Genomic DNA, 10,108 nt, shown 5'->3' on the forward strand with positions numbered 1-10,108 from the left:
TGGCTGGTGGTTTTGGAAACCCAAATCTACAACCAGAGTTCACACTCTTAAAGCATGTTTTTGTGTGGTTTTTACTGTGCTTTTGTAGTTCATTGACTTTTTTGTGCAGTTCAGGTTGTTTTTCTGGATCAGGGAGTTGAGCTGAGATGTATCTGTCCACAAAGTCACAGACAGTTTGGTCATCATCCACATCTACTTCTACCTTTTCTCGAATCCACAGCAACATGTGTATATGCGGACTACCTCTGTGCTGGAACTCAACTCTGTAAAAGTAATCAATGATTTCACCAAGGGGCTGTGCAGGAGAAAAAAGCAAATCTCTGAACAAAGCCTCAACACGCTTATCAAACATTCGCATGGTGGTTACTGGATTTGATCTTAGAATTTCACACTTTTCTGACCAGTCCAGGGCTTCAAAATCAACCTCTTCACCTTGCTGTCTCTTTATTGCTTGAATCACTTCAGGCCATCTCATCTCAGCAGCAGAGAAAGTGACAAAGAACTGAGGTGTTCCTATTTGACGGACCATACTGAATAAATCTCTGGTAGTTTTCTGCCAGTAAGCTGGAGTTCCTCTGAGTGGCTGCATAAATCTGATTGCATCTTTATTTCTTACCAGCTTCTCTACTTCTGTCTTACTTTGTAACATTCCTGATGTGATTTTGCGTCCATCTTTGGTCATAGTTTTACCTTTCCTTAGTTGTATTGTCATGCTGGAATTAGCCAGGTATATTTCAGTGACAAACTGTGAGAAAACAGGTAATTTGTATCTTTAGCAAATCTTGCATCAATGTTGAAAAGCCTTGACTTGAAGTAAGCACTTGGTGTGAGTTTAAGACGTCTCTTTTCATCCAGTGTATTTTGCCCGGTAGGAAACTGCACAGGAAATGCCATGGCTTCCAAATGAGGAGTTCTGAAGAAGCTAACAGGATTGTTTCTTTCTGCAGGAGCAACACAATATGTGTTATCAGTGAAACAGAGAATCTCTTCTGAAATGTCTACAGGCTGCAGGCAACTTTCTAGAGCAAAACCTCCATTGTTCAAATCACTTTCTGGTTCCTCTGGATTTTGTTCCTCTGGTTGTTCATCACAGGATGCCATATTAATATCTTGATCACTTACAGACTCACTTTCACACAAAAGGGCATCTTTTTCATAGTTGTCAATTTCCATTAAATCTGCTTCATCATAATCATCACTTGCCATGCTGGCTTCATCACTGCTGTCATCATCAGGTAACGTAGGATCACAAAGCAATGCATCGTCTCTGATAACAATATCTGTGTACTGTGGATGAATTTGTTTCAGTTTATGCAGGGCTTGGATTAGTTTAGACCAGGTGACAGTCTGGAACAGCTGATGACCTTGGTAGCACAGTCGTCTTTTCAGCTTAATTCTCATGACCTGTGACTGGCTTCTGAGCCGAGGCAAACAGTCAACTGTTTGTTGGACCTCAGATGGTACACACACCACATTACCACGTATGAGTCTTTGTCTGCCCTTTGGAAGTGGAATAATCTTTGCAAATGGTATGCATTTGGCAATCAGATGTCTCTCCAGAATGTTGAGATCACACAGTTCAGCTGGAATATCCTGCAGTTCTAAACCATTGACAGCAGCAAGCCTTGGCATGCGTCCACTTTTGAGGGAACTGTGACACGTGTGACAGATATACTCTTTTTTTCTCTCAACAGGAAAGCTGCAGTGATCATTACATGCTTCATCACACATATGAACAAATTTACCAGTTAGACACTGCTGAGCTACAGTTTGGTGTTTTGAGTAATTTTCTCTTTTGCAGATTTTCACCTGATTAGGAAAAGAAGCTTTTAGACAAACAGTACAAACATAGGATGGTACTGACTTAATGTTTGATCTGAAACGAGATATGGCCTCATTCATTAAACTGTTATCTGGATGATACTGTAAACTTTCAGCTGGTCGATGCATCTGACGATATTTTCTTTTTATGTTCATTGCACATCTGATATTATGCATCTGTCTAAAAGAAAAAACATTCCAATATTTTACTCTCATTCGTTCTCTCATATTCTCTTTGTGCTGTTGCTGAAATTGTCTCTCTTCTCCATAACGTTTAGTGATGTAAGATAGTTTTTTCTTTTTAAATTCTTCACTTTCTTGATATAGTTTATATACATATGACCTCATGCAGGCTTTATGTTTCTCTCTGAATTCAACAGAACTTCCATATGTTCTTCTTATACGTTCTTTCTGCTTTTCTCGGAATATAGAGGACTCTCTATATGTTCTTCTTATACGTTCTTTCTGCTTTTCTCGGAATATAGAAGACTCTCTATATTTTTCTCTTTTTTCTTTTCTCGGAATATAGAAGACTCTCTATATGTTCTTCTTAACGTTCTTTCTCTTTTCTCGGAATATAGAAGACTCTCTATATGTTCTTCTTAACGTTCTTTCTGCTTTTCTCGGAATATAGAAGACTCTCTATATGTTCTTCTTATACGTTCTTTCTGCTTTTCTTGGAATATAGAAGACTCTCTATATGTTCTTCTCATACGTTCTTTCTGCTTTTCTCGGAATATAGAAGACTCTATATGTTCTCCTTATATGTTCTTTCTGCTTTTCTTGGAATATAGGATTGTCTTTGTATGTCCTTATGACACATTCCCTTTTTTTCTCTCTAATTTTAGCACTTTCTCTATACAGCCTTTTCATTTGCTCCTTCTGTTTTTCCTTAAAATCATCTCTTTCTTTATAGAGCTTTCTCAAATGTTCGGTCTGTTTCTCTCTATATGTAGCATTTAGTTTATACAGATTATTTTTGTACACTCTCTTCTTCTGTCTGTGATCTGGATCATTAGACTTTCTACTGGAATTTCTTTTCTTTGCCTTAAAGCTTTCATCACAACTGTACATCTCCCTTTCCTTCCTTTTCTGATTTTCCTTTCTTTGTGGTAATTTCTGTTGGGCCAGTGACCTTCTCATTTTTTGTGCTTCCTGTTTATTATGTTTCAAAATTTTATGTGGCAGTTCCTGTGTTGCCTTAGTTGAACAGGAGACAGTGTTTGAATCATTCTGAGGAACAGCATCTGATATTACCTGAGTTTCTCTCACAGAAGATGCAGAGGTTTCTTTCTGTAAATAATCAGAAGGACGATTCTTGTTTTCAATAGCAGCTGTCTCATCTGAATAATCCACTCTGGATGATGTCACTTCAGTGATTACAGTCTCCGTAGCAGTTTTCCGTGTCTGCTCAGTGGTTGTTTGGGAATTTAATTCATGGACAGGTTCATTTAAAGCTGCGGCTGGAACACTTGCAGCGGTTTGTCTGGATTCGGTGGTTTGATTAGCATCTCTTTGGTCAGCAGCGTTTTCACTGTGAAACTCGACAGGCTGTAGCTCGTAAGTGCAGGTTGGTGCGATGCTAAACATTCGGTACAAACATTTGATCCTGTCAGTCATGTCGTTAAGACGTGTGAATTTTAACATAACTGCAGTTCCACCACTTACACCTAGTGACAATGGCATTCCTGTAGACTTACGTGAGTGAGGGTCAAAATATGCGTATTCACCTGAAGTCAGCCTGCAAACTGCAATGACGTTTCCTCCCATGACTAGCAAAGCATAGCGGACCGCTGAAGCCAAACACTGTAGTCCCTGTTCAAGGCTCGGAAGTGATCTGTACCATCAAATGTGCCGTAATGAGCAAACTGAGACATGTCCACTTGATACTTGTGTCTGCGGCTGCTGACCACTGTGGGAAGCTCATCGCAGGCTAGAAACACACTGTTCACAAACCTCTTTCTGGCATCTGAATGCATGGCATGGCCTTTGTCCAACACACTGTTAAGATCTGCTCTCGTAATGAATTCATCCTCGTGGAAGAATGACAGGAAAACCAAACTGTTAGCCATGCATTGCTGATTCCGGTATTTTCCATACTTAGGAGAGGCCTGGCTTCGGGACGCACAGATGCTGCTCACTCGTGGACGACTTGCACTGTTTGTAACCTGTACATGAGATGGTCCTGGAGCTTCTCCATCATGCTGCGTTTGCACAATTACCTGGGGTTCAGTTTGAATTACCTGCTGTACTTTAGCATCTGGCACACATGCTGAGCGAACACCTCTCTTTACCACATCTGCATAAGACACTGTGGCTGTCTGAGCACTGCTCTGCACTTCTGGACTGGGAATACTTGTAACAGACACCTTTACCTGCTCACCGGTCTGAGAAACATTTACCTGTTCTCGCTGCTTTTGCCATCTAAGCTTCTGGGACTGCGACCTTTGACCTTTTCTTGGCATTTTGTTGAAGTACAAACTGGAACTTATATGTATACACAAATGCAAACAAAAGTCAACCTGTAAACACTGAAAAACTAATGACTTTAATGACTATTAAATCAGAGATTTATCAGAATTGATGTAAAAGGCTGACTTAAATACAAACTCAATATAAAAGTTATTTAAAGTTCTTTGAAAACACTTTGGTCTGTTTTATTGTAGCTTTTTCAAAAACTGTATATTATTACTTCTTATATTTTTTTAACCAGACTGGATAACAAATAGGTCTATACTTCTGTAAAGTAATATGCAGAATAAATCTCAACAATCAATCAACAGGCTATAATAAAACTCTTAGCTTTTAACTAGACTTTGTGTAAATCTTTCAGATATTTAAAATTTAAAGCAAATATGAGCTGTGATGGTGTGGTGATCAGATGACAGGTGATGGGGATTCTTCAGCTGGATGTTCTGCAGCAGTCAGGAAACAGGAAGTCTGGGTTCTCAGGGCAGCCTCTAGATGACAATGTAACTGAAACTTACACTGAGTGACAAAAAAGGGTTTGTCCTTAAAATAATAGTATAAACTTGTAGTTAAATGTTATAGCCAATGAAACAGACTTGAAAAATGTATTTGAATCAAATTTAATATTTATGTGAATATAAGAGTCTGAATTACAAAATAACCAGATTATCTTACTACAAATATCTCAAAAAAGGTGTATATAAGTTTATATAATTGATCAAATTGCACTTGTAAGCCAAACTATCAGTGTTTATTTCAAAGTGTAATGCAAAATTAAAATGACAAATGTAGGGCTCTGTAAGTAGTTTCTACAGTGAGTTCTACTGTACTGTAATTCTATTACTGTATATTCAACTTTTTACTTGTAATTTCCAGCAAAATGACTGGATGTGAGAGAGTTTAACGACAGGAAAGATGGAGCAGTGAGAGCGGAGATCTCTCAGAATTCTGAAAACAGATCGACGAAGTTCTGGTAACTTCATTCCAAAAACTTAGATTCTGGTAAAACTTGATTTCAAGTCACAGGATTGCGTTTCAACTCAGGTTCAAGCTTGTCAACTTAGATAGAGCTCATGGCGGAGAAATGATAGAAGATAGAATGGCTTGTCAAAAAAGATGGAGCAGGGAGAGGGAGAGTGATAGGACAGACTGAATTGCTTGTTAATGATAGAGGGAGAGGGTATTCTGCAGCAGGTCACCTGTAAGACAAAAAGAGACTGGAATTAGGCATATTTTCAATAAACATGGCTTTCCAGTATTTTTCGGACTATAGTCAACTTGAATCTTTAGTTTTTCAAATCACAGTTTACTTATGTATTATTCTGGCTGTGCTGCTGACTCAACCATTTGTGCTACGGGCTCAAACATCTGTCAAAATGTTTTAGTACGACTTTGGAAAGCTACAAAGCTGCACCGTTTGATGGATTGTTGGAGCATTACAGCCACAGTAGTCAGGTGCCTCGCGGAGTAATTCATATTGTCCTTAAACATAATATTATGGTGAGTGTATGAGAACCTGGCATCTGTTTAGAGACATGCGTATGAAGCAGATTTCAAACCGATCAATCCATGAAGAATTTGATAGATTTGTGGAAGAGGACTGAACAGAAAAAGTGAGTGTATTGTTCTGTGTTACCACTGAAAAATGTTGAGAGTTACTGTGAATGAGTTGAATAGTTTGAGTTATCTGAATATTTGGTTAGCTGCATACGCCTTATAACCCGAAAAATACAGTACATATAGGGCTTTACATATTGAAGAGTTCCACAGTACATTATTGGACTGAACTGATAGAAAATGCTCAAAAATGGTGGTGGAACTATTCTAAAAGAAATTTTTACATTCTATTAACATAATAAAAACAAACAGTGTCTATAAACTTAAACCAAGATGTGCTGCTACAATAACCTACTGTAAATATCATATGGTCCAACAAAACCAACACACTGAGGTTAGAGCAGACAGTTTCAGGCCACCTGCTTAAAATCCATGCCACATCACATGTTCCTTAATCCCCAAAGTTCTCAAATCCCTGTTTCTGTGTGTACTTACCTGGGACAACAGTACATCATAATATCTGGGCACACAGAAACAGGGATTTGAGATCCGTTAACATAAAAGTAAACAATACTGTTTCTACATATTTCAGTCACATTTGGGGCATGTTTAATACATAGCCATAAGCACTCCACTAAATCTAGGACGTACTTATAATGACAGATTTAAAGGCCTAATTAAAAATATATGATCATAATTTCTTTGTAGATCATTTAATCATAAAATACAGAAATGAATGCTGTATCTGTGCGGTTTGATTTTTTCCAGTCATCAACAAAATCTTTAATTATAAAAGACTAATTCAAAGAGCAGTTTTCAGACAGTGACTTAATTTAATGAAGGGAAAGAAGCTTTTGAAATCCACAAGGCCCTACTTGAAGACTTAATTGTACCTAAACTGCTGTTCATGAGCTGCTCTAATATGAAAAAATATGCGCTGCTACAATAACCTACCGACCTCTGTAGGTCTGGAAAGGTTTACACAGACTTTTTTAGGATTTGATGACTTTTGATGATCACAATAGCTGTGCTGACTCACAGCACTACACTGAATCTCCTATAATGAGAAACATTTCCCAGCACTGCACCTCAGACAAACCTTTACTCACCAGACTTGAGACGATCAGATCAGCAGTCTAGAGAAAGGAAACAATTCATCAGATCACTGTTTGATGATTCAGACTGTTGAGCCTCTTCACACACAATCCAATTTACTGTGACACAAATTAACTAGTAAAATCCTCAATTACTTTAAGCTTTTTAATTTTACTGTAGTCTAAAGAGGAGATAATAGAACTGCAGGATCTCACATGGCTATAGCATGTGTAATAAAAGCATTATTACTACAGAAATGCAAAGAACAGGCACCAATATTTGTTGGCACAAGTGCAGGATACACAAATATTTCCTACACAGAAGCCTTGTGGCTCCAACATTTTCTACAACAGGTCAGTGCTAATAAAGTGTGAAAAACCAAAACTTTTAATGTCCTTTCAGGTTAAAAACATTAAATACAAAGTAATTCTTGAAATCAGAAGCAACAGAAAACCTCATCATGTTTTGGTTAGTCTGATATGAATATGCAAATCCTAAAATACATGTAAATATTGACATGTTACAATAACAGATGTGCAGAATGTTTGTGATTAAAATTAAATGTCCTAAAATATTACACTAAAAATTCCTTTCATTGTACCAGTTGCTAGGAATATTTATGTATGTTGCAATGTCCCTTTTTGGCAACATTTCTATTTAATTTTAAAACACATTATATTCACTAAATAAGTAATAAACTAATTAGACACGTAATGTACCTAACAATTTCCACTCACACCTCTGGTTCTCTTCGTTTTTATTACTGTTAAAGCTATTACTTATACCGAGTCAGGCAAAATACTTCTACAGTGTTCTGACTTTAATGTAATACATCAGCAGAATTTGAGAGACAATATAAATCAATACCTGTGCAGCTCTTAAGTGTTTGAGCAACCACTTATACTGACTCCCCTAAAACACTTTAATTGTTTTGTCCGCTACTTAAATCCACAAACATAAGGAGAAAATGAACACCTGGATAAAGACATCTGACATTTAACTGTTTGGATTCAATAAGCCATAAGAAATTTAAATCATACATAAATGGGCTATTAAACTTCAGGGACATTTTCAGGGACAGTCAGAGGTCCTGTGTGGGGGCTTTGCTGCTACAGGTCACAAATCCTATGTTTTTGCCAACCATTAAATGGAAACGTATCACAAAAGGTCAAACTACTGTATGTAAGTCGTCAAACGTGCTACGCAATGCCAGGTTCATACTGCTTCAGTTACAATCACTGTTTACTTACCAGCAAAGGCAAAACCAAAGATCTCTTTCACTCTGTGTAACAAAAGACAAAGCACAAAAAATACAGAATGAGACAACTCAGATCAGCATCACAGTCAATACTGCGTCACTCTGTGTAGTCCAAAAGATTCAGTACACTTCTTTGTTTACCACAGCAACAAACAACTCACCTCTTTTTTTCTACACCTTATTAAAGATTACTGTCTTCATTAAGGTAAAATGTGGTTTCATCCATTTGTAATAAGCCACACAAGTTTCTCAGTTATGTGATAGCTCTATTAGTTTGGTGCTGTTAGATAACACAGTAGATTTCATAAGCAATGATTTGCTACACCTAGCACTGCACACTTTATCAAATTGTGACATCACAATTTCAAAGCATGAACAATCATAAATGAAAGCTTGGATGATATTTTTGTAGGCTTCAACATTTGAGTTGGTCTGCATTCAAATTCTGCTTCCTAAAAATATTATCACCTGCACACAGTATCATTTAATATGCTGTTGTTTTAAACATCTACATATCATATTAATATTAATGGTGCACTGCTGCATTTTATTTATTTGAAGGTGGCCTTTTTTATATGTTATCAATTTTTCACAAAGTGAGAAGTTAAACAGAGCTGCAGGTGTAGGTTTTACTTAAAAACCAACCAACCTGCACAAACAAGTGTTTGTTAAATACTTCTTAAAATTTAACTAAAAAACTAAAATTGATTAATTAAAAAAAACTTCTTGTTAAGAAATTTTATTGTTCTTATATTATGTGTTTTATCCTCACTCTCTCTCTCCCCCTTCTGTTAATTAACCCACAACACAGACACACCCGCACAGGCACGTGACTCTTTTTCTCCCGGCCTTCAGTCAGAGGCGGTAAAATGGCTCCTTTGAAGTTGCTGACCCTGCTGCTTCAGCAGCTAATCAGTAATTCTAAAATGGCGGCTCATTACCTTATAACCTAAAGAATGAGGCCGTTTTAACTGACTGATTTGTGAAGAGGAGAACCAACTTCAGCTTCCCCAAGAGACTCAGAAACACTAACACACCGAATGAACCAAACACAACACAATAACTGTATTAAACAATTAAATGAACCATATTAATTTCACACTAGGCCTATAGGAGCTAGGCTAGGCGTTAGCGTTTAGGTTGTTAGGGCTAGCATACCAAACACTCCTTTTAAATACTAAAATTACAACGTTTCACTCAAAAAGCAGCCATTGTGTTACCTTAACATGACTTATACTTCGACTGGCTTTATAAGTCACAAACAACAACTCGGTAAATCACTCAAACAGCTTATACACATTTAATTTCAGAGAAGAGAGACAGAGAAGCAGGCTTACCGGCAGGGATCAAGCAGAGAGTGGGCGGAGATTCAGGAGTCAGCCAGAGACGTACAAAAGAGGCATTCACGGGTAGTGGGAAACTTTGCCATTACACAAAATTGGCATTGAAAACGTGAAAAATATATGTAAATTTAAATATTATTAAACTAGATTTTTTTGCAACAAAAAACAACTAGCAGAAATTTAATTCTATAAGTTTAATAAATGTTTCAAACAGGATTCTTTGAATTTGAAATAATGGTTAAAAGACATAAATAAACATAAGGTCATTATGTTAAAATGTACTGTATTATGATAGATTTATTTAACTGACTGCAAAAATAAGAACAGTCTTCTTCTGAAAACCAACACCAAGGAGCTAGTGTTGGTGATCGCCAAAGCATCCTCACAGGACAGTAGGAGCTGCAGAGGCACATCTCACTGCACTGCAGGACTCAAGAGGTTCAGGAGGTCCTTTAACCCCACTGCCATGAGACTTTTTAACAGTGACTCCTGACATGTTCATTGCACATTTCTTTTATTCTAATACATATTGGTTGTAATCATATGAATTCTGACATAGATGGAC

The 10,108-nt window shown here is 37.2% G+C and overlaps 1 long non-coding RNA gene across 1 annotated transcript; it reads right to left on the minus strand.

Annotated features, from left to right (window-relative positions):
- Positions 1–4,894: 4,894 nt before the first annotated feature.
- On the minus strand, positions 4,895–9,676 carry LOC112843411 (uncharacterized). The gene is made up of 4 exons (XR_003215728.1): positions 9,538–9,676; positions 8,193–8,224; positions 6,957–6,983; positions 4,895–5,489 (listed from the first exon to the last, which is right to left on the minus strand). It is a non-coding gene; the product is annotated as an uncharacterized LOC112843411 (long non-coding RNA).
- Positions 9,677–10,108: the final 432 nt, after the last annotated feature.

This window comes from Oreochromis niloticus, linkage group LG22 (genome assembly GCF_001858045.2).
Source record: "Oreochromis niloticus isolate F11D_XX linkage group LG22, O_niloticus_UMD_NMBU, whole genome shotgun sequence".
NCBI lineage: Eukaryota > Metazoa > Chordata > Actinopteri > Cichliformes > Cichlidae > Oreochromis > Oreochromis niloticus.